The sequence below is a fragment of the Phalangium opilio genome, unplaced genomic scaffold, assembly GCF_054372755.1.
Source record: "Phalangium opilio isolate 3A_F unplaced genomic scaffold, DU_Popi_V2 ptg000061l_1, whole genome shotgun sequence".
NCBI lineage: Eukaryota > Metazoa > Arthropoda > Arachnida > Opiliones > Phalangiidae > Phalangium > Phalangium opilio.
In genome coordinates this window covers 11,475,740-11,501,581 of record NW_028324178.1, presented here as the reverse complement: position 1 = coordinate 11,501,581, position 25,842 = coordinate 11,475,740, and the positions used below count along the sequence as shown (strand labels likewise).

The window sequence follows — 25,842 nt, the reverse complement described above, 5'->3', positions numbered from 1 at the left end:
GGACCAGAATACAGTGATTCACATCGTGAACGAAGGAAGCTAAGCCCCTTGAGTCTGGCACCTTAGGCCGCTCGGCCATCCTGACGTGGTTTTATGTAATTTGGACGTTTTAAAATTACATCTCTTCCAGTTATATTCAAAAAACACATCGTGTCAGAAGTGGGATTCGAACCCACGCCCTCAAACGAGGACCAGAATACACAGATTCACATCGTGAACGAAGGAAGCTAAGCCCCTTGAGTCTGGCGCCTTAGACCGCTCGGCCATACTGACGTGGTTTTATGTAATTTGGACGTTTCAAAATTACATCTCTTCTAGTTATTTTCATAAAACACATCGTGTCAGAAGTGGTATTCGAACCCACTTCCTCAAACGAGGACCAGAATACAGTGAATCATATCGTGAACGAAGGAAGCTAAGCCCCTTGAGTCTGGCACCTTAGGCCGCTCGGCCATCCTGACGTGGTTTTATGTAATTTGGACGTTTTAAAATTACATCTCTTCCAGTTATTTTCAAAAAACACATCGTGTCAGAAGTGGGAATCGAACCCACGCCCTCAAACGAGGACGAGAATACACAGATTCACATCGTGAACGAAGGAAGCTAAGCCCTTTGAGTCTGGCGCCTTAGACCGCTCGGCCATCCTGTTGTGGTTTTATGTAATTTGGACGTTTTAAAATTACATCTCTTCCAGTTATTTTCATAAAACACATCGTGTCAGAAGTGCGATACGAACCCACGCCCTCAAACGAGGACCAGAATACACAGATTCACATCGTGAACGAAGGAAGCTAAGCCCCTTGAGTCTGGCGCCTTAGACCGCTCGGCCATCCTGACGTGGTTGTATGTAATTTGGACGTTTTAAAATTACATCTCTTCCAGTTATTTTCAAAAAACACATCGTGTCAGAAGTGGGATTCGAACCCACGCCCTCAAACGAGGACCAGAATACAGTGATTCACATCGTGAACGAAGGAAGCTAAGCCCCTTGAGTCTGGCACCTTAGGCCTCTCGGCCATCCTGACGTGGTTTTATGTAATTTGGACGTTTTAAAATTACATCTCTTCCAGTTATTTTCAAAAAACACATCGTGTCAGTAGTTTGATTCGAACCCACGCCCTCAAACGAGGACGAGAATACACAGATTCACATCGTGAACGAAGGGAGCTAAGCCCCTTGAGTATTGCGCCTTAGACCGCTCGGCCATCCTGTTGTGGTCTTATGTAATTTGGACGTTTTAAAATTACATCTCTTCCAGTTATTTTCATAAAACACATCGTGTCAGAAGTGGGATTCGAACCCACGCCCTCAAACGCGGACCAGAATACACAGATTCACATCGTGAACGAAGGAAGCTAAGCCCCTTGAGTCTGGCGCCTTAGACCGCTCGGCCATCCTGACGTGGTTTTATGTAATTTGGACGTTTTAAAATTACATCTCTTCCAGTTATTTTCAAAAAACGCATCGTGTCAGAAGTGGGATTCGAACCCACGCCCTAAAACGAGGACGAGAATACACAAATTCTCATCGTGAACGAAGGAAGCTAAGCCCCTTGAGTCTGTCGCCTTAGACCGCTCGGCCATCCTGACGTAGTTTTATGTAATTTGGACGTTTTAAAATTACATCTGTTCCAGTTATTTTCATAAAACACATCGTGTCAGAAGTGGGACTCGAACCCACGCCCTCAAACGAGGACCAGAATACACAGATTCACATCGTGAACGAAGGAAGCTAAGCCCCTTGAGTCTGGCGCCTTAGACCGCTCGGCCATCCTGACGTGGTTGTATGTAATTTGGACGTTTTAAAATTACATCTCTTCCAGTTATTTTCAAAAAACACATCGTGTCAGAAGTGGTATTCGAACCCACGCCCTCAAACGAGGACCAGAATACACAGATTCACATCGTGAACGAAGGAAGCTAAGCCCCTTGAGTCTGGCGCCTTAGACCGCTCGGCCATACTGACGTGGTTTTATGTAATTTGGACGTTTCAAAATTACATCTCTTCTAGTTATTTTCATAAAACACATCGTGTCAGAAGTGGTATTCGAACCCACTTCCTCAAACGAGGACCAGAATACAGTGAATCATATCGTGAACGAAGGAAGCTAAGCCCCTTGAGTCTGGCACCTTAGGCCGCTCGGCCATCCTGACGTGGTTTTATGTAATTTGGACGTTTTAAAATTACATCTCTTCCAGTTATTTTCAAAAAACACATCGTGTCAGAAGTGGGATTCGAACCCACGCCCTCAAACGAGGACGAGAATACACAGATTCACATCGTGAACGAAGGAAGCTAAGCCCCTTGAGTCTGGCGCCTTAGACCGCTCGGCCATCCTGTTGTGGTTTTATGTAATTTGGACGTTTTAAAATTACATCTCTTCCAGTTATTTTCAAAAAACACATCGTGTCAGAAGTGGGATTCGAACCCACGCCCTAAAACGAGGACGAGAATACACAGATTCACATCGTGAACGAAGGAAGGTAAGCCCCTTGAGTCTGGCACCTTAGGCCGCTCGGCCATCCTGACGTGGTTTTATGTAATTTGGACGTTTTAAAATTACATCTCTTCCAGTTATATTCAAAAAACACATCGTGTCAGAAGTGGGATTCGAACCCACGCCCTCAAACGAGGACCAGAATACACAGATTCACATCGTGAACGAAGGAAGCTAAGCCCCTTGAGTCTGGCGCCTTAGACCGCTCGGCCATCCTGTTGTGGTTTTATGTAATTTGGACGTTTTAAAATTATATCTCTTCCAGTTATATTCAAAAAACACATCGTGTCAGAAGTGGGATTCGAACCCACGCCCTCAAACGAGGACGAGAATACACAGATTCACATCGTGAACGAAGGAAGCTAAGCCCCTTGAGTCTGGCGCCTTAGACCGCTCGGCCATCCTGTTGTGGTTTTATGTAATTTGGACGTTTTAAAATTACATCTCTTCCAGTTATTTTCAAAAAACACATCGTGTCAGAAGTGGGATTCGAACCCACGCCCTAAAACGAGGACGAGAATACACAGATTCACATCGTGAACGAAGGAAGGTAAGCCCCTTGAGTCTGGCACCTTAGGCCGCTCGGCCATCCTGACGTGGTTTTGTGTAATTTGGACGTTTTAAAATTACATCTCTTCCAGTTATATTCAAAAAACACATCGTGTCAGAAGTGGGATTCGAACCCACGCCCTCAAACGAGGACCAGAATACACAGATTCACATCGTGAACGAAGGGAGCTAAGCCCCTTGAGTATTGCGCCTTAGACCGCTCGGCCATCCTGTTGTGGTCTTATGTAATTTGGACGTTTTAAAATTACATCTCTTCCAGTTATTTTCATAAAACACATCGTGTCAGAAGTGGGATTCGATCCCACGCCCTCAAACGCGGACCAGAATACACAGATTCACATCGTGAACGAAGGAAGCTAAGCCCCTTGAGTCTGGCGCCTTAGACCGCTCGGCCATCCTGACGTGGTTTTATGTAATTTGGACGTTTTAAAATTACATCTCTTCCAGTTATTTTCATAAAACTCATCGTGTCAGAAGTGGGATTCGAACCCACGCCCTCAAACGAGGACCAGAATACACAGATTCACATCGTAAACGATGGAAGCTAAGCCCCTTGAGTCTGGCGCCTTAGACCGCTCGGCCATCCTGACGTAGTTTTATGTAATTTGGACGTTTTAAAATTACATCTCTTCCAGTTATTTTCATAAAACACATCGTGTCAGAAGTGGGACTCGAACCCACGCCCTCAAACGAGGACCAGAATACACAGATTCACATCGTGAACGAAGGAAGCTAAGCCCCTTGAGTCTGGCGCCTTAGACCGCTCGGCCATACTGACGTGGTTTTATGTAATTTGGACGTTTCAAAATTACATCTCTTCTAGTTATTTTCATAAAACACATCGTGTCAGAAGTGGTATTCGAACCCACTTCCTCAAACGAGGACCAGAATACAGTGATTCATATCGTGAACGAAGGAAGCTAAGCCCCTTGAGTCTGGCACCTTAGGCCGCTCGGCCATCCTGACGTGGTTTTATGTAATTTGGACGTTTTAAAATTACATCTCTTCCAGTTATTTTCAAAAAACACATCGTGTCAGAAGTGGGATTCGAACCCACGCCCTCAAACGAGGACGAGAATACACAGATACACATCGTGAACGAAGGAAGCTAAGCCCCTTGAGTCTGGCGCCTTAGACCGCTCGGCCATCCTGTTGTGGTTTTATGTAATTTGGACGTTTTAAAATTACATCTCTTCCAGTTATATTCAAAAAACACATCGTGTCAGAAGTGGGATTCGAACCCACGCCCTCAAACGAGGACGAGAATACACAGATTCACATCGTGAACGAAGGAAGCTAAGCCCCTTGAGTCTGGCGCCTTAGACCGCTCGGCCATCCTGTTGTGGTTTTATGTAATTTGGACGTTTTAAAATTACATCTCTTCCAGTTATTTTCAAAAAACACATCGTGTCAGAAGTGGGATTCGAACCCACGCCCTAAAACGAGGACGAGAATACACAGATTCACATCGTGAACGAAGGAAGGTATGCCCATTGAGTCTGGCACCTTAGGCCGCTCGGCCATCCTGACGTGGCTTTGTGTAATTTGGACGTTTTAAAATTACATCTCTTCCAGTTATATTCAAAAAACACATCGTGTCAGAAGTGGGATTCGAACCCACGCCCTCAAACGAGGACCAGAATACACAGATTCACATCGTGAACGAAGGAAGCTAAGCTCCTTGAGTCTGGCGCCTTAGACCGCTCGGCCATCCTGACGTGGTTTTATGTAATTTGGACGTTTTAAAATTACATCTCTTCCAGTTATTTTCATAAAACTCATCGTGTCAGAAGTGGGATTCGAACCCACGCCCTCAAACGAGGACCAGAATACACAGATTCACATCGTAAACGATGGAAGCTAAGCCCCTTGAGTCTGGCGCCTTAGACCGCTCGGCCATCCTGACGTAGTTTTATGTAATTTGGACGTTTTAAAATTACATCTCTTCCAGTTATTTTCATAAAACACATCGTGTCAGAAGTGGGACTCGAACCCACGCCCTCAAACGAGGACCAGAATACACAGATTCACATCGTGAACGAAGGAAGCTAAGCCCCTTGAGTCTGGCGCCTTAGACCGCTCGGCCATACTGACGTGGTTTTATGTAATTTGGACGTTTCAAAATTACATCTCTTCTAGTTATTTTCATAAAACACATCGTGTCAGAAGTGGTATTCGAACCCACTTCCTCAAACGAGGACCAGAATACAGTGATTCATATCGTGAACGAAGGAAGCTAAGCCCCTTGAGTCTGGCACCTTAGGCCGCTCGGCCATCCTGACGTGGTTTTATGTAATTTGGACGTTTTAAAATTACATCTCTTCCAGTTATTTTCAAAAAACACATCGTGTCAGAAGTGGGATTCGAACCCACGCCCTAAAACGAGGACGAGAATACACAGATTCACATCGTGAACGAAGGAAGGTAAGCCCCTTGAGTCTGGCACCTTAGGCCGCTCGGCCATCCTGACGTGGTTTTATGTAATTTGGACGTTTTAAAATTACATCTCTTCCAGTTATTTTCAAAAAACACATCGTGTCAGAAGTGGGATTCGAACCCACGCCCTCAAACGAGGACCAGAATACACAGATTCACATCGTGAACGAAGGGAGCTAAGCCCCTTGAGTATTGCGCCTTAGACCGCTCGGCCATCCTGTTGTGGTCTTATGTAATTTGGACGTTTTAAAATTACATCTCTTCCAGTTATATTCAAAAAACACATCGTGTCAGAAGTGGGATTCGAACCCACGCCCTCAAACGAGGACCAGATTACACAGATTCACATCGTGAACGAAGGAAGCTAAGCCCCTTGAGTCTGGCGCCTTAGACCGCTCGGCCATCCTGTTGTGGTTTTATGTAATTTGGACGTTTTAAAATTACATCTCTTCCAGTTATATTCAAAAAACACATCGTGTCAGAAGTGGGATTCGAACCCACGCCCTCAAACGAGGACGAGAATACACAGATTCACATCGTGAACGAAGGAAGCTAAGCCCCTTGAGTCTGGCGCCTTAGACCGCTCGGCCATCCTGTTGTGGTTTTATGTAATTTGGACGTTTTAAAATTACATCTCTTCCAGTTATTTTCAAAAAACACATCGTGTCAGAAGTGGGATTCGAACCCACGCCCTAAAACGAGGACGAGAATACACAGATTCACATCGTGAACGAAGGAAGGTATGCCCATTGAGTCTGGCACCTTAGGCCGCTCGGCCATCCTGACGTGGCTTTGTGTAATTTGGACGTTTTAAAATTACATCTCTACCAGTTATATTCAAAAAACACATCGTGTCAGAAGTGGGATTCGAACCCACGCCCTCAAACGAGGACCAGAATACACAGATTCACATCGTGAACGAAGGAAGCTAAGCCCCTTGAGTCTGGCGCCTTAGACCGCTCGGCCATCCTGACGTGGTTTTATGTAATTTGGACGTTTTAAAATTACATCTCTTCCAGTTATTTTCATAAAACTCATCGTGTCAGAAGTGGGATTCGAACCCACGCCCTCAAACGAGGACCAGAATACACAGATTCACATCGTAAACGATGGAAGCTAAGCCCCTTGAGTCTGGCGCCTTAGACCGCTCGGCCATCCTGTTGTGGTCTTTGGTAATTTTGACGTTTTAAAATTACATCTCTTCCAGTTATTTTCATAAAACACATCGTGTCATAAGTGGGATTCGAACCCACGCCCTCAAACGAGGACCAGAATACAGTGATTCACATCGTGAACGAAGGAAGCTAAGCCCCTTGAGTCTGGCACCTTAGGCCGCTCGGCCATCCTGACGTAGTTTTATGTAATTTGGACGTTTTAAAATTACATCTCTTCCAGTTATTTTCATAAAACACATCGTGTCAGAAGTGGGACTCGAACCCACGCCCTCAAACGAGGACCAGAATACAGTGATTCACATCGTGAACGAAGGAAGCTAAGCCCCTTGAGTCTGGCACCTTAGGCCGCTCGGCCATCCTGACGTAGTTTTATGTAATTTGGACGTTTTAAAATTACATCTCTTCCAGTTATATTCAAAAAACACATCGTGTCAGAAGTGGGATTCGATCCCACGCCCTCAAACGCGGACCAGAATACACAGATTCACATCGTGAACGAAGGAAGGTAAGCCCCTTGAGTCTGGCACCTTAGGCCGCTCGGCCATCCTGACGTGGTTTTATGTAATTTGGACGTTTTAAAATTACATCTCTTCCAGTTATTTTCAAAAAACACATCGTGTCAGAAGTGGGATTCGAACCCACGCCCTCAAACGAGGACCAGAATACACAGATTCACATCGTGAACGAAGGGAGCTAAGCCCCTTGAGTATTGCGCCTTAGACCGCTCGGCCATCCTGTTGTGGTCTTATGTAATTTGGACGTTTTAAAATTACATCTCTTCCAGTTATATTCAAAAAACACATCGTGTCAGAAGTGGGATTCGAACCCACGCCCTCAAACGAGGACCAGATTACACAGATTCACATCGTGAACGAAGGAAGCTAAGCCCCTTGAGTCTGGCGCCTTAGACCGCTCGGCCATCCTGTTGTGGTTTTATGTAATTTGGACGTTTTAAAATTACATCTCTTCCAGTTATATTCAAAAAACACATCGTGTCAGAAGTGGGATTCGAACCCACGCCCTCAAACGAGGACGAGAATACACAGATTCACATCGTGAACGAAGGAAGCTAAGCCCCTTGAGTCTGGCGCCTTAGACCGCTCGGCCATCCTGTTGTGGTTTTATGTAATTTGGACGTTTTAAAATTACATCTCTTCCAGTTATTTTCAAAAAACACATCGTGTCAGAAGTGGGATTCGAACCCACGCCCTAAAACGAGGACGAGAATACACAGATTCACATCGTGAACGAAGGAAGGTATGCCCATTGAGTCTGGCACCTTAGGCCGCTCGGCCATCCTGACGTGGCTTTGTGTAATTTGGACGTTTTAAAATTACATCTCTACCAGTTATATTCAAAAAACACATCGTGTCAGAAGTGGGATTCGAACCCACGCCCTCAAACGAGGACCAGAATACACAGATTCACATCGTGAACGAAGGAAGCTAAGCCCCTTGAGTCTGGCGCCTTAGACCGCTCGGCCATCCTGACGTGGTTTTATGTAATTTGGACGTTTTAAAATTACATCTCTTCCAGTTATTTTCATAAAACTCATCGTGTCAGAAGTGGGATTCGAACCCACGCCCTCAAACGAGGACCAGAATACACAGATTCACATCGTAAACGATGGAAGCTAAGCCCCTTGAGTCTGGCGCCTTAGACCGCTCGGCCATCCTGTTGTGGTCTTTGGTAATTTTGACGTTTTAAAATTACATCTCTTCCAGTTATTTTCATAAAACACATCGTGTCATAAGTGGGATTCGAACCCACGCCCTCAAACGAGGACCAGAATACAGTGATTCACATCGTGAACGAAGGAAGCTAAGCCCCTTGAGTCTGGCACCTTAGGCCGCTCGGCCATCCTGACGTAGTTTTATGTAATTTGGACGTTTTAAAATTACATCTCTTCCAGTTATTTTCATAAAACACATCGTGTCAGAAGTGGGACTCGAACCCACGCCCTCAAACGAGGACCAGAATACAGTGATTCACATCGTGAACGAAGGAAGCTAAGCCCCTTGAGTCTGGCACCTTAGGCCGCTCGGCCATCCTGACGTAGTTTTATGTAATTTGGACGTTTTAAAATTACATCTCTTCCAGTTATATTCAAAAAACACATCGTGTCAGAAGTGGGATTCGATCCCACGCCCTCAAACGCGGACCAGAATACACAGATTCACATCGTGAACGAAGGAAGCTAAGCCCCTTGAGTCTGGCGCCTTAGACAGCTCGGCCATCCTGACGTGGTTTTATGTAATTTGGACGTTTTAAAATTACATCTCTTCCAGTTATTTTCATAAAACTCATCGTGTCAGAAGTGGGATTCGAACCCACGCCCTCAAACGAGGACCAGAATACACAGATACACATAGTAAACGATGGAAGCTAAGCCCCTTGAGTCTGGCGCCTTAGACCGCTCGGCCATCCTGACGTAGTTTTATGTAATTTGGACGTTTTAAAATTACATCTCTTCCAGTTATTTTCATAAAACACATCGTGTCAGAAGTGGGACTCGAACCCACGCCCTCAAACGAGGACCAGAATACAGTGATTCACATCGTGAACGAAGGAAGCTAAGCCCCTTGAGTCTGGCACCTTAGGCCGCTCGGCCATCCTGACGTAGTTTTATGTAATTTGGACGTTTTAAAATTACATCTCTTCCAGTTATATTCAAAAAACACATCGTGTCAGAAGTGGGATTCGAACCCACGCCCTCAAACGAGGACCAGAATACACAGATTCACATCGTGAACGAAGGAAGCTAAGCCCCTTGAGTCTGGCACCTTAGGCCGCTCGGCCATCCTGACGTGGTTTTATGTAATTTGGACGTTTTAAAATTACATCTCTTCCAGTTATTTTCATAAAACACATCGTGTCAGAAGTGGGACTCGAACCCACGCCCTCAAACGAGGACCAGAATACACAGATTCACATCGTGAACGAAGGAAGCTAAGCCCCTTGAGTCTGGCGCCTTAGACCGCTCGGCCATACTGACGTGGTTTTATGTAATTTGGACGTTTCAAAATTACATCTCTTCTAGTTATTTTCATAAAACACATCGTGTCATAAGTGGGATTCGAACCCACGCCCTCAAACGAGGACCAGAATACAGTGATTCACATCGTGAACGAAGGAAGCTAAGCCCCTTGAGTCTGGCACCTTAGGCCGCTCGGCCATCCTGACGTAGTTTTATGTAATTTGGACGTTTTAAAATTACATCTCTTCCAGTTATTTTCATAAAACACATCGTGTCAGAAGTTGGACTCGAACCCACGCCCTCAAACGAGGACCAGAATACACAGATTCACATCGTGAACGAAGGAAGCTAAGCCCCTTGAGTCTGGCGCCTTAGACCGCTCGGCCATACTGACGTGGTTTTATGTAATTTGGACGTTTCAAAATTACATCTCTTCTAGTTATTTTCATAAAACACATCGTGTCATAAGTGGGATTCGAACCCACGCCCTCAAACGAGGACCAGAATACAGTGATTCACATCGTGAACGAAGGAAGCTAAGCCCCTTGAGTCTGGCACCTTAGGCCGCTCGGCCATCCTGACGTAGTTTTATGTAATTTGGACGTTTTAAAATTACATCTCTTCCAGTTATTTTCATAAAACACATCGTGTCAGAAGTGGGACTCGAACCCACGCCCTCAAACGAGGACCAGAATACAGTGATTCACATCGTGAACGAAGGAAGCTAAGCCCCTTGAGTCTGGCACCTTAGGCCGCTCGGCCATCCTGACGTAGTTTTATGTAATTTGGACGTTTTAAAATTACATCTCTTCCAGTTATATTCAAAAAACACATCGTGTCAGAAGTGGGATTCGATCCCACGCCCTCAAACGCGGACCAGAATACACAGATTCACATCGTGAACGAAGGAAGCTAAGCCCCTTGAGTCTGGCGCCTTAGACCGCTCGGCCATCCTGACGTGGTTTTATGTAATTTGGACGTTTTAAAATTACATCTCTTCCAGTTATTTTCATAAAACTCATCGTGTCAGAAGTGGGATTCGAACCCACGCCCTCAAACGAGGACCAGAATACACAGATTCACATCGTAAACGATGGAAGCTAAGCCCCTTGAGTCTGGCGCCTTAGACCGCTCGGCCATCCTGACGTAGTTTTATGTAATTTGGACGTTTTAAAATTACATCTCTTCCAGTTATTTTCATAAAACACATCGTGTCAGAAGTGGGACTCGAACCCACGCCCTCAAACGAGGAGCAGAATACAGTGATTCACATCGTGAACGAAGGAAGCTAAGCCCCTTGAGTCTGGCACCTTAGGCCGCTCGGCCATCCTGACGTAGTTTTATGTAATTTGGACGTTTTAAAATTACATCTCTTCCAGTTATATTCAAAAAACACATCGTGTCAGAAGTGGGATTCGAACCCACGCCCTCAAACGAGGACCAGAATACACAGATTCACATCGTGAACGAAGGAAGCTAAGCCCCTTGAGTCTGGCACCTTAGGCCGCTCGGCCATCCTGACGTGGTTTTATGTAATTTGGACGTTTTAAAATTACATCTCTTCCAGTTATATTATATAAAAACGTCTTGGTTTGGACCAAGGCCGAAAAAACAAACGATATGAGTGAGGTTTTTCAATTGACTGAAGTATCAGATATTGAAATTTTTTCTAGTTATTTTTATACACTCAATCCTTAATCAATATTTAATTCAATCAACTGATTTTACTGTTAATCGACCTAGTCCCTCTAAATTAATTGAAAAAATTACATATCTACGCTTTTTCAAGAACAATTACATTTTCCGAAAACATTTTATCGTGAAATTAATTTATCATGTTGAGGATACAGTATTGAATATTTGAAATGTTCTACTGGATGTCTAAAAAAAGCAAGCGAACTTTGGCATAACTCGAATGGAAAATGTAAATATTTGATCGTGGATGCCAAAAAAGGGTGTTGCGCGAATTTATACATTTAATTTCGTATATCGAAATGCTACATTTCTATTGTCGCATCTTTGATGGTAAAGTTGCACTGGAACTTCCTTTTCCGTACTTAAGAATTTCTTGGTCATAACTCAGTCTATGGTAATATTGGCTGAGTGTGTTGCGACGGCTCAGATGACCCATACACTGAAACCACTGGTGATTATAAAATGCCATATATTTTGAAATTAGAGGAAGGGAGGGGGTGTCGGAGTTAAATGTGACCTTCTTGGCATAACTAGTAATGAGTGATGTGTTTAACCATATTATTTCCGCGGGAAATGAATATAACAATTCTGAGAAGTATTTCTGTTTATGTGATCTTTACCCTTTACCACACAGGATAAACTTTGTTGCTTTGTCTTAAGTAGACGACATTCACTCTAAACTACAGTCTTATCAACAACTTAAAACAGATTTAAACTTCTTTTGGTGCAAACTTGAAAATTTGTCAAGCCAGCAACAATTAAATCTATGTCGGTCAAGATGCTCACTAACTTGTGAGCATCGACACGAAATCCCTTCAAAATAATTAATTTCATGATAAAATGTTTTCGGAAAATGTAATTGTTCTTGAAAAAGCGTAGATATGTAATTTTTTCAATTAATTTAGAGGGACTAGGTCGATTAACAGTAAAATCAGTTGATTGAATTAAATATTGATTAAGGATTGAGTGTATAAAAATAACTAGAAAAAATTTCAATATCTGATACTTCAGTCAATTGAAAAACCTCACTCATATCGTTTGTTTTTTCGGCCTTGGTCCAAACCAAGACGTTTTTATATAATATCTGTCGCTTCAGTCTTAATGTAATTAAATTTTGAGTAATTATGTTTTCTTTACCGCTTATTATTATGTCCAATTACGATGGTCAAAACATGCATCTAGCAGGGCCCGAACGTTGCACCTTCCGCGTGTTAGGCGGACGAGATAACCACTACACTACACATACCTGGTAATACTGAGATTCCTAAGAGATCTTAGCTTATTATTATGTCCAATCACGATGGTCAAAACATGTATCTACCAGGGCTCGAACCCGGGACCTTCCGCATGTAAAGCGGACGTGATAACCACTACACAATGAATACTTGGTTATTCTGAGTTTTCGAAGAGATCTAGCTTATTATTGTGTCCAATAACGATAGTCAAGTCATGTATCTACCAGGGCTCGAACCTGGGACCTTCCGAGTGTAAAGCGGACGTGATAACCACTACACCATAGATACTTAGTTATTTTCAGTTTTCGAAGAGCTCTAGCATTATTATTATGTCCAATCACGATGGTCGAAACAAGTACTTCTGTAATTAACTAAAATTAACATACTTAGACTTAATTGTTTCTGATTAGACTAGCCGATCGCACACCCTGAATACTTAATTGTTAATTTAAGAGTATTCCGAAAAGTAACTTCGCTCTAGTTTTTCAGTTAGAGGTGGTTAAATATCACGAAAAACCCCATGTTAATCTCCATAGGAAAATTGGTAAAAGCATGTGAATTTTGCTTTAACGTTACAAAAGAGTATCAAGTCATATCTACAAGGGCCTACCGTCCCTGTAGAATGAAAAATATCTATTAAATAATAATGAATTTCTTCATCAACTTACGTTAATCATTTCGTTCCTAACATAATTAATTTTTCTTAGAGTGATATAAGAAAATATCTGGGGCAGCACAACTAGATGCTCCCATAGTCGAGGGCCTAAGTTGAAAGTTAGGGAAATAAACTGTATTTATCGTAAAGAGATAATTATTTTACAAAATTAGAAATTATAATTTTTAAAACGGAGTTATGGACAGCAAAAAATTTTCAAATTTAACTGTTACCTAATAATTGTCACTAAATAATAACTAAACCATCCCATGATTCAAAGTTTAAAAACTATTGTTTACACTAACGCAGAGCTTTCTCCATCAGAGACCAGATTAAGGTAGTCCAAACCTCTTTAACAACCATCAATAATTAAACCAAAAAAATTTATTTATTTTTAATTTCATAAACACCTAATGATACTGTTGGAAAAGGCTGACAATTATACATTCTTTTCGTGGGAAGCGTTAGTACTGTAATTAAAAATCTAAAATGTGCATTATGCAAATGATTTATTTTAAATTTAATTTTAGTCACCGAGTTGATGTTTATAAAGCCCTTTTTGCTCATGTCTATTTTAAACTTTAATCGCAGATTTCGCTTACCATTTCACAAGCATAATAAACACTACTGAAGGACGCAAATCTATGTGTGATCGGTAACGGTGAACAATATAGCAATTTGCCCAATTAATCAGTTTGAACTTCATTTGCACATTTCTATTCGTTAATTTGAAATGTTGCGAGAAATTTGAATGGAATATAAGTAGTTATCTCTTTTAGAAGATAATTGTTGATGTTGATATTAAAGATTCATTGAGTTAAAAAAATTGGTATCAGTATTTCAATTAAGCTGTAATATCAACATCGGTTAATTTACTATATGGGCTCATGATGTTAGTTTGTTTATAAGATTAAATCGTTACTTCAAGTGTCACAAGACAATATCTACCTCCAAAATCGAGTGTTAGTAACTTTAAAACCATCTCCTCCTCACAGAATATCCGAGGGTGAATTTATTATATGTGATAATTTGACAAGGTGCACTAGCTCAGTCAAGTTTTGGCAAGGCCTAATACCGTTTTGCTTGGCTGCATGTCGCCGTCAAATTCCTTTTAAAGCATAGATCATATAGTATCCACCCTTGATTTTCATTTCGCAACACACGTTGGATTCGTAAACCTCGACACGCACTACGATTGGAAGCATTAAAATGCAAACACAACAACACACTGAGCCTATACATTTAAGTAAATAACAATTCTCACTACAGCTGTTTTTGGGGCTGAAGGAGCGACCGCGGCAATAAAGAAAAAGCCTCCGGCGGAGTCCGGCCAGTAACTTAAAGGGGGTAGTTTCGAGGGAACGAAATTCAAATGCAAGGCGCGTTCCATCAACAAAAAACATTGAATTCGTTTTACGCAATTATAATATTAAAATTTTATACAATTAAGTAATATTTAAGAAAACTAAGCACTACTTTCAAAGTCTAAACTTTAAAAATTCGACGATACGAGAAGGCGAAGTAACGGGCAACGAGAGGTAAACATTTTTTTAAATGGCAAAATTAGCGGTAAGCCAAGGCTTAGCGCAATTTCACGGGTTTCACCGCCTCAGAAAAAGTGCCAAGTTTAGAAATAGATTGTGGGACAATAAAAAGGTGGAAAATTATGAAATTGGGCTTATATTAAAGCTTGAAACCTACTTTATATTATATTTAAAATCCATCCATGAGCAAATCCTCAAAATATATGAAAATGACAACGAAAAAGGACCCACTCTCAAATTTTTTCACCTTAAAAAAATGGCGGCCACAAACGGGGTGAAAAAGGGGAAAAGAGCTATTAAAGCAGTCTTATCTCACTATCGATAGGCCATTTCAACCAAAAGGCATTAAGAATAAACAATCGGATTATTATGAGGCAACTATACGTAAAAAAAGGCCAATATTGGTTGCGCTGATATTTGCTAATAAAACAGTCTATCCATGCCAAAATATCGCAGATTGGGGTAGTTTTTGAAATTTAAAATTAAACATACTTAAAATTAATTTTTCTCAAAAACCTTAAAAATGGTCCTAGAAAAAGGTTTAAAGTTTAATTTAAGACCGTTCCCAAAACTAACCAACGTATAGTTTTCCTAAATCACGAATAACCGATTTGTTTTTTTCGAAACATTTCCCATGTTATTTCTATGGGAAAAATTCCTGTTTTTCATCAAAAGGTGTGATTAATTTTATGGAAATGAAAACCACCCTTAGCAACTTTATTTTTCATAAAATAAACTAATTTATGAATCTCTTTGAAATTTTAACCACATATTAAGGGCCCGAATTGTAGTTCTGTGGAATGTTTTCGAATGAATTAATACAATACAAAAAAAACTACATCCAAACAAAAAACCCTCCTTATACATTAAAAGCAGTATGAAGTCTTATCTAAGAGAGCTACCGCTCTCTCAGAATTCAAAAAACACATCGTGTCAGAAGTGGGATTCGAACCCACGCCCTCAAACGAGGACCAGAATACACAGATTCACATCGTGAACGAAGGAAGCTAAGCCCCTTGAGTCTGGCGCCTTAGACCGCTCGGCCATACTGACGTGGTTTTATGTAATTTGGACGTTTCAAAATTACATCTCTTCTAGTTATTTTCATAAAACACATCGTGTCAGAAGTGGTATTCGAACCCACTTCCTCAAACGAGGACCAGAATACAGTGATTCATATCGTGAACGAAGGAAGCTAAGCCCCTTGAGTCTGGCACCTTAGGCCGCTCGGCCATCCTGACGTGGTTTTATGTAATTTGGACGTTTTAAAATTACATCTCTTCCAGTTATTTTCAAAAAACACATCGTGTCAGAAGTGGGATTCGAACCCACGCCCTCAAACGAGGACGAGAATACACAGATTCACATCGTGAACGAAGGAAGCTAAGCCCCTTGAGTCTGGCGCCTTAGACCGCTCGGCCATCCTGTTGTGGTTTTATGTAATTTGGACGTTTTAAAATTACATCTCTTCCAGTTATTTTCAAAAAACACATCGTGTCAGAAGTGGGATTCGAACCCACGCCCTAAAACGAGGACGAGAATACACAGATTCACATCGTGAACGAAGGAAGGTAAGCCCCTTGAGTCTGGCACCTTAGGCCGCTCGGCCATCCTGACGTGGTTTTATGGAATTTGGACGTTTTAAAATTACATCTCTTCCAGTTATATTCAAAAAACACATCGTGTCAGAAGTGGGATTCGAACCCACGCCCTCAAACGAGGACGAGAATACACAGATTCACATCGTGAACGAAGGAAGCTAAGCCCCTTGAGTCTGGCGCCTTAGACCGCTCGGCCATCCTGTTGTGGTTTTATGCAATTTGGACGTTTTAAAATTACATCTCTTCCAGTTATTTTCAAAAAACACATCGTGTCAGAAGTGGGATTCGAACCCACGCCCTAAAACGAGGACGAGAATACACAGATTCACATCGTGAACGAAGGAAGGTAAGCCCCTTGAGTCTGGCACCTTAGGCCGCTCGGCCATCCTGACGTGGTTTTGTGTAATTTGGACGTTTTAAAATTACATCTCTTCCAGTTATATTCAAAAAACACATCGTGTCAGAAGTGGGATTCGAACCCACGCCCTCAAACGAGGACCAGAATACACAGATTCACATCGTGAACGAAGGGAGCTAAGCCCCTTGAGTATTGCGCCTTAGACCGCTCGGCCATCCTGTTGTGGTCTTATGTAATTTGGACGTTTTAAAATTACATCTCTTCCAGTTATTTTCATAAAACACATCGTGTCAGAAGTGGGATTCGATCCCACGCCCTCAAACGCGGACCTGAATACACAGATTCACATCGTGAACGAAGGAAGCTAAGCCCCTTGAGTCTGGCGCCTTAGACCGCTCGGCCATCCTGACGTGGTTTTATGTAATTTGGACGTTTTAAAATTACATCTCTTCCAGTTATTTTCATAAAACTCATCGTGTCAGAAGTGGGATTCGAACCCACGCCCTCAAACGAGGACCAGAATACACAGATTCACATCGTAAACGATGGAAGCTAAGCCCCTTGAGTCTGGCGCCTTAGACCGCTCGGCCATCCTGACGTAGTTTTATGTAATTTGGACGTTTTAAAATTACATCTCTTCCAGTTTTTTTCATAAAACACATCGTGTCAGAAGTGGGACTCGAACCCACGCCCTCAAACGAGGACCAGAATACAGTGATTCACATCGTGAACGAAGGAAGCTAAGCCCCTTGAGTCTGGCACCTTAGGCCGCTCGGCCATCCTGACGTAGTTTTATGTAATTTGGACGTTTTAAAATTACATCTCTTCCAGTTATATTCAAAAAACACATCGTGTCAGAAGTGGGATTCGAACCCACGCCCTCAAACGAGGACCAGAATACACAGATTCACATCGTGAACGAAGGGAGCTAAGCCCCTTGAGTCTGGCGCCTTAGACCGCTCGGCCATCCTGTTGTGGTTTTATGTAATTTGGACGTTTTAAAATTACATCTCTTCCAGTTATATTCAAAAAACACATCGTGTCAGAAGTGGGATTCGAACCCACGCCCTCAAACGAGGACGAGAATACACAGATTCACATCGTGAACGAAGGAAGCTAAGCCCCTTGAGTCTGGCGCCTTAGACCGCTCGGCCATCCTGTTGTGGTTTTATGTAATTTGGACGTTTTAAAATTACATCTCTTCCAGTTATTTTCAAAAAACACATCGTGTCAGAAGTGGGATTCGAACCCACGCCCTAAAACGAGGACGAGAATACACAGATTCACATCGTGAACGAAGGAAGGTAAGCCCCTTGAGTCTGGCACCTTAGGCCGCTCGGCCATCCTGACGTGGTTTTGTGTAATTTGGACGTTTTAAAATTACATCTCTTCCAGTTATATTCAAAAAACACATCGTGTCAGAAGTGGGATTCGAACCCACGCCCTCAAACGAGGACCAGAATACACAGATTCACATCGTGAACGAAGGGAGCTAAGCCCCTTGAGTATTGCGCCTTAGACCGCTCGGCCATCCTGTTGTGGTCTTATGTAATTTGGACGTTTTAAAATTACATCTCTTCCAGTTATTTTCATAAAACACATCGTGTCAGAAGTGGGATTGGAACCCACGCCCTAAAACGAGGACGAGAATACACAGATTCACATCGTGAACGAAGGAAGGTAAGCCCCTTGAGTCTGGCACCTTAGGCCGCTCGGCCATCCTGACGTGGTTTTATGGAATTTGGACGTTTTAAAATTACATCTCTTCCAGTTATATTCAAAAAACACATCGTGTCAGAAGTGGGATTCGAACCCACGCCCTCAAACGAGGACCAGAATACACAGATTCACATCGTGAACGAAGGAAGCTAAGCCCCTTGAGTCTGGCGCCTTAGACCGCTCGGCCATCCTGTTGTGGTTTTATGTAATTTGGACGTTTTAAAATTACATCTCTTCCAGTTATATTCAAAAAACACATCGTGTCAGAAGTGGGATTCGAACCCACGCCCTCAAACGAGGACGAGAATACACAGATTCACATCGTGAACGAAGGAAGCTAAGCCCCTTGAGTCTGGCGCCTTAGACCGCTCGGCCATCCTGTTGTGGTTTTATGTAATTTGGACGTTTTAAAATTACATCTCTTCCAGTTATTTTCAAAAAACACATCGTGTCAGAAGTGGGATTCGAACCCACGCCCTAAAACGAGGACGAGAATACACAGATTCACATCGTGAACGAAGGAAGGTAAGCCCCTTGAGTCTGGCACCTTAGGCCGCTCGGCCATCCTGACGTGGTTTTGTGTAATTTGGACGTTTTAAAATTACATCTCTTCCAGTTATATTCAAAAAACACATCGTGTCAGAAGTGGGATTCGAACCCACGCCCTCAAACGAGGACCAGAATACACAGATTCACATCGTGAACGAAGGGAGCTAAGCCCCTTGAGTATTGCGCCTTAGACCGCTCGGCCATCCTGTTGTGGTCTTATGTAATTTGGACGTTTTAAAATTACATCTCTTCCAGTTATTTTCATAAAACACATCGTGTCAGAAGTGGGATTCGATCCCACGCCCTCAAACGCGGACCTGAATACACAGATTCACATCGTGAACGAAGGAAGCTAAGCCCCTTGAGTCTGGCGCCTTAGACCGCTCGGCCATCCTGACGTGGTTTTATGTAATTTGGACGTTTTAAAATTACATCTCTTCCAGTTATTTTCATAAAACTCATCGTGTCAGAAGTGGGATTCGAACCCACGCCCTCAAACGAGGACCAGAATACACAGATTCACATCGTAAACGATGGAAGCTAAGCCCCTTGAGTCTGGCGCCTTAGACCGCTCGGCCATCCTGACGTAGTTTTATGTAATTTGGACGTTTTAAAATTACATCTCTTCCAGTTTTTTTCATAAAACACATCGTGTCAGAAGTGGGACTCGAACCCACGCCCTCAAACGAGGACCAGAATACAGTGATTCACATCGTGAACGAAGGAAGCTAAGCCCCTTGAGTCTGGCACCTTAGGCCGCTCGGCCATCCTGACGTAGTTTTATGTAATTTGGACGTTTTAAAATTACATCTCTTCCAGTTATATTCAAAAAACACATCGTGTCAGAAGTGGGATTCGAACCCACGCCCTCAAACGAGGACGAGAATACACAGATTCACATCGTGAACGAAGGAAGGTAAGCCCCTTGAGTCTGGCACCTTAGGCCGCTCGGCCATCCTGACGTGTTTTTATGGAATTTGGACGTTTTAAAATTACATCTCTTCCAGTTATATTCAAAAAACACATCGTGTCAGAAGTGGGATTCGAACCCACGCCCTCAAACGAGGACCAGAATACACAGATTCACATCGTGAACGAAGGAAGCTAAGCCCCTTGAGTCTGGCGCCTTAGACCGCTCGGCCATCCTGTTGTGGTTTTATGTAATTTGGACGTTTTAAAATTACATCTCTTCCAGTTATATTCAAAAAACACATCGTGTCAGAAGTGGGATTCGAACCCACGCCCTCAAACGAGGACGAGAATACACAGATTCACATCGTGAACGAAGGAAGCTAAGCCCCTTGAGTCTGGCGCCTTAGACCGCTCGGCCATCCTGTTGTGGTTTTATGTAATTTGGACGTTTTAAAATTACATCTCTTCCAGTTATTTTCAAAAAACACATCGTGTCAGAAGTGGGATTCGAACCCACGCCCTAAAACGAGGACGAGAATACACAGATTCACATCGTGAACGAAGGAAGGTAAGCCCCTTGAGTCTGGCACCTTAGGCCGCTCGGCCATCCTGACGTGGTTTTGTGTAATTTGGACGTTTTAAAATTACATCTCTTCCAGTTATATTCAAAAAACACATCGTGTCAGAAGTGGGATTCGAACCCACGCCCTCAAACGAGGACCAGAATACACAGATTCACATCAAGAACGAAGGGAGCTAAGCCCCTTGAGTATTGCGCCTTAGACCGCTCGGCCATCCTGTTGTGGTCTTATGTAATTTGGACGTTTTAAAATTACATCTCTTCCAGTTATTTTCATAAAACACATCGTGTCAGAAGTGGGATTCGATCCCACGCCCTCAAACGCGGACCTGAATACACAGATTCACATCGTGAACGAAGGAAGCTAAGCCCCTTGAGTCTGGCGCCTTAGACCGCTCGGCCATCCTGACGTGGTTTTATGTAATTTGGACGTTTTAAAATTACATCTCTTCCAGTTATTTTCATAAAACTCATCGTGTCAGAAGTGGGATTCGAACCCACGCCCTCAAACGAGGACCAGAATACACAGATTCACATCGTAAACGATGGAAGCTAAGCCCCTTGAGTCTGGCGCCTTAGACCGCTCGGCCATCCTGACGTAGTTTTATGTAATTTGGACGTTTTAAAATTACATCTCTTCCAGTTTTTTTCATAAAACACATCGTGTCAGAAGTGGGACTCGAACCCACGCCCTCAAACGAGGACCAGAATACAGTGATTCACATCGTGAACGAAGGAAGCTAAGCCCCTTGAGTCTGGCACCTTAGGCCGCTCGGCCATCCTGACGTAGTTTTATGTAATTTGGACGTTTTAAAATTACATCTCTTCCAGTTATATTCAAAAAACACATCGTGTCAGAAGTGGGATTCGAACCCACGCCCTCAAACGAGGACCAGAATACACAGATTCACATCGTGAACGAAGGAAGCTAAGCCCCTTGAGTCTGGCGCCTTAGACCGCTCGGCCATACTGACGTGGTTTTATGTAATTTGGACGTTTCAAAATTACATCTCTTCTAGTTATTTTCATAAAACACATCGTGTCAGAAGTGGGATTTGAACCCACGCCCTCAAACGAGGACCAGAATACAGTGATTCACATCGTGAACGAAGGAAGCTAAGCCCCTAGAGTCTGGCGCCTTAGACCGCTCGGCCATCCTGACGTGGTTTTATGTAATTTGGACGTTTTTAAATTACATCTCTTCCAGTTATTTTCAAAAAACACATCGTGTCAGAAGTGGGATTCGAACCCACGCCCTCAAACGAGGACCAGAATACAGTGATTCACATCGTGAACGAAGGAAGCTAAGCCCCTTGAGTCTGGCGCCTTAGACCGCTCGGCCATCCTGACGTGGTTTTATGTAATTTGGACGTTTTAAAATTACATCTCTTCCAGTTATTTTCAAAAAACACATCGTGTCAGAAGTGGGATTCGAACCCACGCCCTCAAACGAGGACCAGAATACAGTGATTCACATCGTGAACGAAGGAAGCTAAGCCCCTTGAGTCTGGCACCTTAGGCCGCTCGGCCATCCTGACGTGGTTTTATGTAATTTGGACGTTTTAAAATTACATCTCTTCCAGTTATTTTCAAAAAACACATCGTGTCAGAAGTGGGATTCGAACCCACGCCCTCAAACGAGGACGAGAATACACAGATTCACATCGTGAACGAAGGAAGCTAAGCCCCTTGAGTCTGGCGCCTTAGACCGCTCGGCCATCCTAACGTGGTTTTATGTAATTTGGACGTTTTTAAATTACATCTCTTCCAGTTATTTTCAAAAAACACATCGTGTCAGAAGTGGGATTCGAACCCACGCCCTCAAACGAGGACCAGAATACAGTGATTCACATCGTGAACGAAGGAAGCTAAGCCCCTTGAGTCTGGCACCTTAGGCCGCTCGGCCATCCTGACGTGGTTTTATGTAATTTGGACGTTTTAAAATTACATCTCTTCCAGTTATTTTCAAAAAACACATCGTGTCAGAAGTGGGATTCAAACCCACGCCCAAAAACGAGGACGAGAATACACAGATTCACATCGTGAACGAAGGAAGCTAAGCCCCTTGAGTCTGTCGCCTTAGACAGCTCGGCCATCCTGTTGTGGTCTTTGGTAATTTTGACGTTTTAAAATTACATCTCTTCCAGTTATTTTCATAAAACACATCGTGTCATAAGTGGGATTCGAACCCACGCCCTCAAACGAGGACCAGAATCCACAGATTCACATCGTAAACGAAGGAAGCTAAGCCCCTTGAGTCTGGCGCCTTAGACCGCTCGGCCCTCCTGACGTGGTTTTATGTAATTTGGACGTTTTAAAATTACATCTCTTCCAGTTATTTTCATAAAACACATCGTGTCAGAAGTGCGATACGAACCCACGCCCTCAAACGAGGACCAGAATACACAGATTCACATCGTGAACGAAGGAAGCTAAGCCCCTTGAGTCTGGCGCCTTAGACCGCTCGGCCATCCTGACGTAGTTTTATGTAATTTGGACGTTTTAAAATTAGATCTCTTCCAGTTATTTTCAAAAAACACATCTTGTCAGAAGCGGGATTCGAACCCACGCCCTAAAACGAGGACGAGAATACACAGATTTACATCGTGAACGAAGGAAGCTAAGCCCCTTTAGTCTGGCGCCTTAGACCGCTCGGCCATACTGACGTGGTTTTATGTAATTTGGACGTTTTAAAATTACATCTCTTCCAGTTATTTTCAAAAAACACATCGTGTCAGAAGTGGGATTCGAACCCACGCCCTAAAACGAGGACGAGAATACACAAATTCACATCGTGAACGAAGGAAGCTAAGCCCCTTGAGTCTGTTGCCTTAGACAGCTCGGCCATCCTGTTGTGGTCTTTGGTAATTTTGACATTTTAAAATTACATCTCTTCCAGTTATTTTCATAAAACACATCGTGTCAGAAGTGGGATTCGAACCCACGCCCTCAAACGAGGACCAGAATACACAGATTCACATCGTAAACGATGGAAGCTAAGCCCCTTGAGTCTGGCGCCTTAGACCGCTCGGCCATCCTGACGTAGTTTTATGTAATTTGGACGTTTTAAAATTACATCTCTTCCAGTTATATTCGAAAAACACATCGTGTCAGAAGTGGGATTCGAACCCACGCCCTCAAACGAGGACCAGAATCCACAGATTCACATCGTAAACGAAGGAAGCTAAGCCCCTTGAGTCTGGCGCCTTAGACCGCTCGGCCCTCCTGACGTAGTTTTATGTAATTTGGACGTTTTAAAATTACATCTCTTCCAGTTATTTTCATAAAACACATCGTGTCAGAAGTGGGATTCGAAAACACTCCCGCAAACTAGGACCAGAATACAGCGATTCACATCGTGAACCAATGAAACTAAGAACACTTGAGTCTGTCGCCTAAGACCGCTCGGCCATCCTGTTGTGGTTTTATGTAATTTGGACGTTTTAAAATTACATCTTTTCCAGTTATTTTCATAAAACACATCGTGTCAGAAGTGCGATACGAACCCACGCCCTCAAACGAGGACCAGAATACACAGATTCACATCGTGAACGAAGGAAGCTAAGCCCCTTGAGTCTGGCGCCTTAGACCGCTCGGCCATCCTGACGTGGTTTTATGTAATTTGGACGTTTTAAAATTACATCTCTTCCAGTTATTTTCAAAAAACACATCGTGTCAGAAGTGGGATTCGAACCCACGACCTAAAACGAGGACGAGAATACACAGATTCACATCGTGAACGAAGGAAGCTAAGCCCCTTGAGTCTGGCACCTTAGGCCGCTCGGCCATCCTGACGTGGTTTTATGTAATTTGGACGTTTTAAAATTACATCTCTTCCAGTTATTTTCATAAAACACATCGTGTCATAAGCGTGATTCGAACCCACGCCCTCAAACGAGGACCAGAATACACAGATTCACATCGTGAACGAAGGAAGCTAAGCCCCTTGAGTCTGGCGCCTTAGACCGCTCGGCCATCCTGACGTAGTTTTATGTAATTTGGACGTTTTAAAATTAGATCTCTTCCAGTTATTTTCAAAAAACACATCTTGTCAGAAGCGGGATTCGAACCCACGCCCTAAAACGAGGACGAGAATACACAGATTTACATCGTGAACGATGGAAGCTAAGCCCCTTGAGTCTGGCACCTTAGGCCGCTCGGCCATCCTGACGTGGTTTTATGTAATTTGGACGTTTTAAAATTACATCTCTTCCAGTTATATTCGAAAAACACATCGTGTCAGAAGTGGGATTCGAACCCACGCCCTCAAACGAGGACCAGAATACACAGATTCACATCGTGAACGAAGGAAGCTAAGCCCCTTTAGTCTGGCGCCTTAGACCGCTCGGCCATACTGACGTGGTTTTATGTAATTTGGACGTTTTAAAATTACATCTCTTCCAGTTATTTTCATAAAACACATCGTGTCAGAAGTGCGATACGAACCCACGCCCTCAAACGAGCACCGGAATACACAGATTCACATCGTGAACGAAGGAAGCTAAGCCCCTTGAGTCTGGCGCCTTAGACCGCTCGGCCATCCTGACGTAGTTTTATGGAATTTGGACGTTTTAAAATTACATCTCTTCCAGTTATTTTCCAAAAACACATCAAGTCAGAAGTGGGATTCGAACCCACGCCCTAAAACGAGGACGAGAATACACAGATTCACATCGTGAACGAAGGAAGCTAAGCCCCTTGAGTCTGGCGCCTTAGACCGCTCGGCCATCCTGACGTGGTTTTACGTAATTTGGACGTTTTAAAATTACATCTCTTCCAGTTATTTTCATAAAACGCATCGTGTCAGAAGTGGGATACGAACCCACGCCCTAAAACGAGGACGAGAATACACAGATTTACATCGTGAACGAAGGAAGCTAAGCCCCTTGAGTCTGGCACCTTAGGCCGCTCGGCCATCCTGACGTGGTTTTATGTAATTTGGACGTTTTAAAATTACATCTCTTCCAGTTATTTTCATAAAACACATCGTGTCATAAGCGTGATTCGAACCCACGCCCTCAAACGAGGACCAGAATACACAGATTCACATCGTGAACGAAGGAAGCTAAGCCCCTTGAGTCTGGCGCCTTAGACCGCTCGGCCATCCTGACGTAGTTTTATGTAATTTGGACGTTTTAAAATTAGATCTCTTCCAGTTATTTTCAAAAAACACATCTTGTCAGAAGCGGGATTCGAACCCACGCCCTAAAACGAGGACGAGAATACACAGATTCACATCGTGAACGAAGGAAGCTAAGCCCCTTTAGTCTGGCGCCTTAGACCGCTCGGCCATACTGACGTGGTTTTATGTAATTTGGACATTTTAAAATTACATCTCT

The 25,842-nt window shown here is 43.1% G+C and overlaps 25 non-coding genes across 25 annotated transcripts; all 25 read right to left on the bottom strand.

Moving 5' to 3' along the window:
• Window positions 1-151: 151 nt before the first annotated feature.
• Window positions 152-273, bottom strand: TRNAL-CAA (transfer RNA leucine (anticodon CAA)). Its single transcript has 2 exons — window positions 236-273; window positions 152-197 (listed from the first exon to the last, which is right to left on the bottom strand). It is a non-coding gene; the product is annotated as a tRNA-Leu (tRNA).
• A 1,382-nt stretch (window positions 274-1,655) lies between these two features.
• TRNAL-CAA (transfer RNA leucine (anticodon CAA)) lies at window positions 1,656-1,777 on the bottom strand. Its single transcript has 2 exons — window positions 1,740-1,777; window positions 1,656-1,701 (listed from the first exon to the last, which is right to left on the bottom strand). It is a non-coding gene; the product is annotated as a tRNA-Leu (tRNA).
• A 1,758-nt stretch (window positions 1,778-3,535) lies between these two features.
• On the bottom strand, window positions 3,536-3,657 carry TRNAL-CAA (transfer RNA leucine (anticodon CAA)). The gene is made up of 2 exons: window positions 3,620-3,657; window positions 3,536-3,581 (listed from the first exon to the last, which is right to left on the bottom strand). It is a non-coding gene; the product is annotated as a tRNA-Leu (tRNA).
• A 66-nt stretch (window positions 3,658-3,723) lies between these two features.
• Window positions 3,724-3,845, bottom strand: TRNAL-CAA (transfer RNA leucine (anticodon CAA)). The gene is made up of 2 exons: window positions 3,808-3,845; window positions 3,724-3,769 (listed from the first exon to the last, which is right to left on the bottom strand). It is a non-coding gene; the product is annotated as a tRNA-Leu (tRNA).
• Window positions 3,846-4,663: 818 nt separating this feature from the next.
• Window positions 4,664-4,785, bottom strand: TRNAL-CAA (transfer RNA leucine (anticodon CAA)). The gene is made up of 2 exons: window positions 4,748-4,785; window positions 4,664-4,709 (listed from the first exon to the last, which is right to left on the bottom strand). It is a non-coding gene; the product is annotated as a tRNA-Leu (tRNA).
• A 66-nt stretch (window positions 4,786-4,851) lies between these two features.
• Window positions 4,852-4,973, bottom strand: TRNAL-CAA (transfer RNA leucine (anticodon CAA)). Its single transcript has 2 exons — window positions 4,936-4,973; window positions 4,852-4,897 (listed from the first exon to the last, which is right to left on the bottom strand). It is a non-coding gene; the product is annotated as a tRNA-Leu (tRNA).
• Window positions 4,974-5,039: 66 nt separating this feature from the next.
• Window positions 5,040-5,161, bottom strand: TRNAL-CAA (transfer RNA leucine (anticodon CAA)). The gene is made up of 2 exons: window positions 5,124-5,161; window positions 5,040-5,085 (listed from the first exon to the last, which is right to left on the bottom strand). It is a non-coding gene; the product is annotated as a tRNA-Leu (tRNA).
• Window positions 5,162-6,355: 1,194 nt separating this feature from the next.
• On the bottom strand, window positions 6,356-6,477 carry TRNAL-CAA (transfer RNA leucine (anticodon CAA)). Its single transcript has 2 exons — window positions 6,440-6,477; window positions 6,356-6,401 (listed from the first exon to the last, which is right to left on the bottom strand). It is a non-coding gene; the product is annotated as a tRNA-Leu (tRNA).
• A 1,570-nt stretch (window positions 6,478-8,047) lies between these two features.
• Window positions 8,048-8,169, bottom strand: TRNAL-CAA (transfer RNA leucine (anticodon CAA)). The gene is made up of 2 exons: window positions 8,132-8,169; window positions 8,048-8,093 (listed from the first exon to the last, which is right to left on the bottom strand). It is a non-coding gene; the product is annotated as a tRNA-Leu (tRNA).
• An 818-nt stretch (window positions 8,170-8,987) lies between these two features.
• On the bottom strand, window positions 8,988-9,109 carry TRNAL-CAA (transfer RNA leucine (anticodon CAA)). Its single transcript has 2 exons — window positions 9,072-9,109; window positions 8,988-9,033 (listed from the first exon to the last, which is right to left on the bottom strand). It is a non-coding gene; the product is annotated as a tRNA-Leu (tRNA).
• A 254-nt stretch (window positions 9,110-9,363) lies between these two features.
• TRNAL-CAA (transfer RNA leucine (anticodon CAA)) lies at window positions 9,364-9,485 on the bottom strand. Its single transcript has 2 exons — window positions 9,448-9,485; window positions 9,364-9,409 (listed from the first exon to the last, which is right to left on the bottom strand). It is a non-coding gene; the product is annotated as a tRNA-Leu (tRNA).
• Window positions 9,486-9,551: 66 nt separating this feature from the next.
• On the bottom strand, window positions 9,552-9,673 carry TRNAL-CAA (transfer RNA leucine (anticodon CAA)). The gene is made up of 2 exons: window positions 9,636-9,673; window positions 9,552-9,597 (listed from the first exon to the last, which is right to left on the bottom strand). It is a non-coding gene; the product is annotated as a tRNA-Leu (tRNA).
• A 1,006-nt stretch (window positions 9,674-10,679) lies between these two features.
• On the bottom strand, window positions 10,680-10,801 carry TRNAL-CAA (transfer RNA leucine (anticodon CAA)). The gene is made up of 2 exons: window positions 10,764-10,801; window positions 10,680-10,725 (listed from the first exon to the last, which is right to left on the bottom strand). It is a non-coding gene; the product is annotated as a tRNA-Leu (tRNA).
• Window positions 10,802-11,055: 254 nt separating this feature from the next.
• On the bottom strand, window positions 11,056-11,177 carry TRNAL-CAA (transfer RNA leucine (anticodon CAA)). Its single transcript has 2 exons — window positions 11,140-11,177; window positions 11,056-11,101 (listed from the first exon to the last, which is right to left on the bottom strand). It is a non-coding gene; the product is annotated as a tRNA-Leu (tRNA).
• Window positions 11,178-12,800: 1,623 nt separating this feature from the next.
• TRNAV-UAC (transfer RNA valine (anticodon UAC)) lies at window positions 12,801-12,873 on the bottom strand. Its single transcript has one exon. It is a non-coding gene; the product is annotated as a tRNA-Val (tRNA).
• A 2,842-nt stretch (window positions 12,874-15,715) lies between these two features.
• On the bottom strand, window positions 15,716-15,837 carry TRNAL-CAA (transfer RNA leucine (anticodon CAA)). The gene is made up of 2 exons: window positions 15,800-15,837; window positions 15,716-15,761 (listed from the first exon to the last, which is right to left on the bottom strand). It is a non-coding gene; the product is annotated as a tRNA-Leu (tRNA).
• Window positions 15,838-17,219: 1,382 nt separating this feature from the next.
• TRNAL-CAA (transfer RNA leucine (anticodon CAA)) lies at window positions 17,220-17,341 on the bottom strand. The gene is made up of 2 exons: window positions 17,304-17,341; window positions 17,220-17,265 (listed from the first exon to the last, which is right to left on the bottom strand). It is a non-coding gene; the product is annotated as a tRNA-Leu (tRNA).
• A 2,134-nt stretch (window positions 17,342-19,475) lies between these two features.
• On the bottom strand, window positions 19,476-19,597 carry TRNAL-CAA (transfer RNA leucine (anticodon CAA)). Its single transcript has 2 exons — window positions 19,560-19,597; window positions 19,476-19,521 (listed from the first exon to the last, which is right to left on the bottom strand). It is a non-coding gene; the product is annotated as a tRNA-Leu (tRNA).
• A 1,382-nt stretch (window positions 19,598-20,979) lies between these two features.
• Window positions 20,980-21,101, bottom strand: TRNAL-CAA (transfer RNA leucine (anticodon CAA)). Its single transcript has 2 exons — window positions 21,064-21,101; window positions 20,980-21,025 (listed from the first exon to the last, which is right to left on the bottom strand). It is a non-coding gene; the product is annotated as a tRNA-Leu (tRNA).
• A 254-nt stretch (window positions 21,102-21,355) lies between these two features.
• On the bottom strand, window positions 21,356-21,477 carry TRNAL-CAA (transfer RNA leucine (anticodon CAA)). The gene is made up of 2 exons: window positions 21,440-21,477; window positions 21,356-21,401 (listed from the first exon to the last, which is right to left on the bottom strand). It is a non-coding gene; the product is annotated as a tRNA-Leu (tRNA).
• A 254-nt stretch (window positions 21,478-21,731) lies between these two features.
• On the bottom strand, window positions 21,732-21,853 carry TRNAL-CAA (transfer RNA leucine (anticodon CAA)). Its single transcript has 2 exons — window positions 21,816-21,853; window positions 21,732-21,777 (listed from the first exon to the last, which is right to left on the bottom strand). It is a non-coding gene; the product is annotated as a tRNA-Leu (tRNA).
• A 66-nt stretch (window positions 21,854-21,919) lies between these two features.
• On the bottom strand, window positions 21,920-22,041 carry TRNAL-CAA (transfer RNA leucine (anticodon CAA)). The gene is made up of 2 exons: window positions 22,004-22,041; window positions 21,920-21,965 (listed from the first exon to the last, which is right to left on the bottom strand). It is a non-coding gene; the product is annotated as a tRNA-Leu (tRNA).
• A 254-nt stretch (window positions 22,042-22,295) lies between these two features.
• TRNAL-CAA (transfer RNA leucine (anticodon CAA)) lies at window positions 22,296-22,417 on the bottom strand. The gene is made up of 2 exons: window positions 22,380-22,417; window positions 22,296-22,341 (listed from the first exon to the last, which is right to left on the bottom strand). It is a non-coding gene; the product is annotated as a tRNA-Leu (tRNA).
• A 1,006-nt stretch (window positions 22,418-23,423) lies between these two features.
• TRNAL-CAA (transfer RNA leucine (anticodon CAA)) lies at window positions 23,424-23,545 on the bottom strand. Its single transcript has 2 exons — window positions 23,508-23,545; window positions 23,424-23,469 (listed from the first exon to the last, which is right to left on the bottom strand). It is a non-coding gene; the product is annotated as a tRNA-Leu (tRNA).
• Window positions 23,546-24,740: 1,195 nt separating this feature from the next.
• TRNAF-AAA (transfer RNA phenylalanine (anticodon AAA)) lies at window positions 24,741-24,862 on the bottom strand. Its single transcript has 2 exons — window positions 24,825-24,862; window positions 24,741-24,786 (listed from the first exon to the last, which is right to left on the bottom strand). It is a non-coding gene; the product is annotated as a tRNA-Phe (tRNA).
• Window positions 24,863-25,842: the final 980 nt, after the last annotated feature.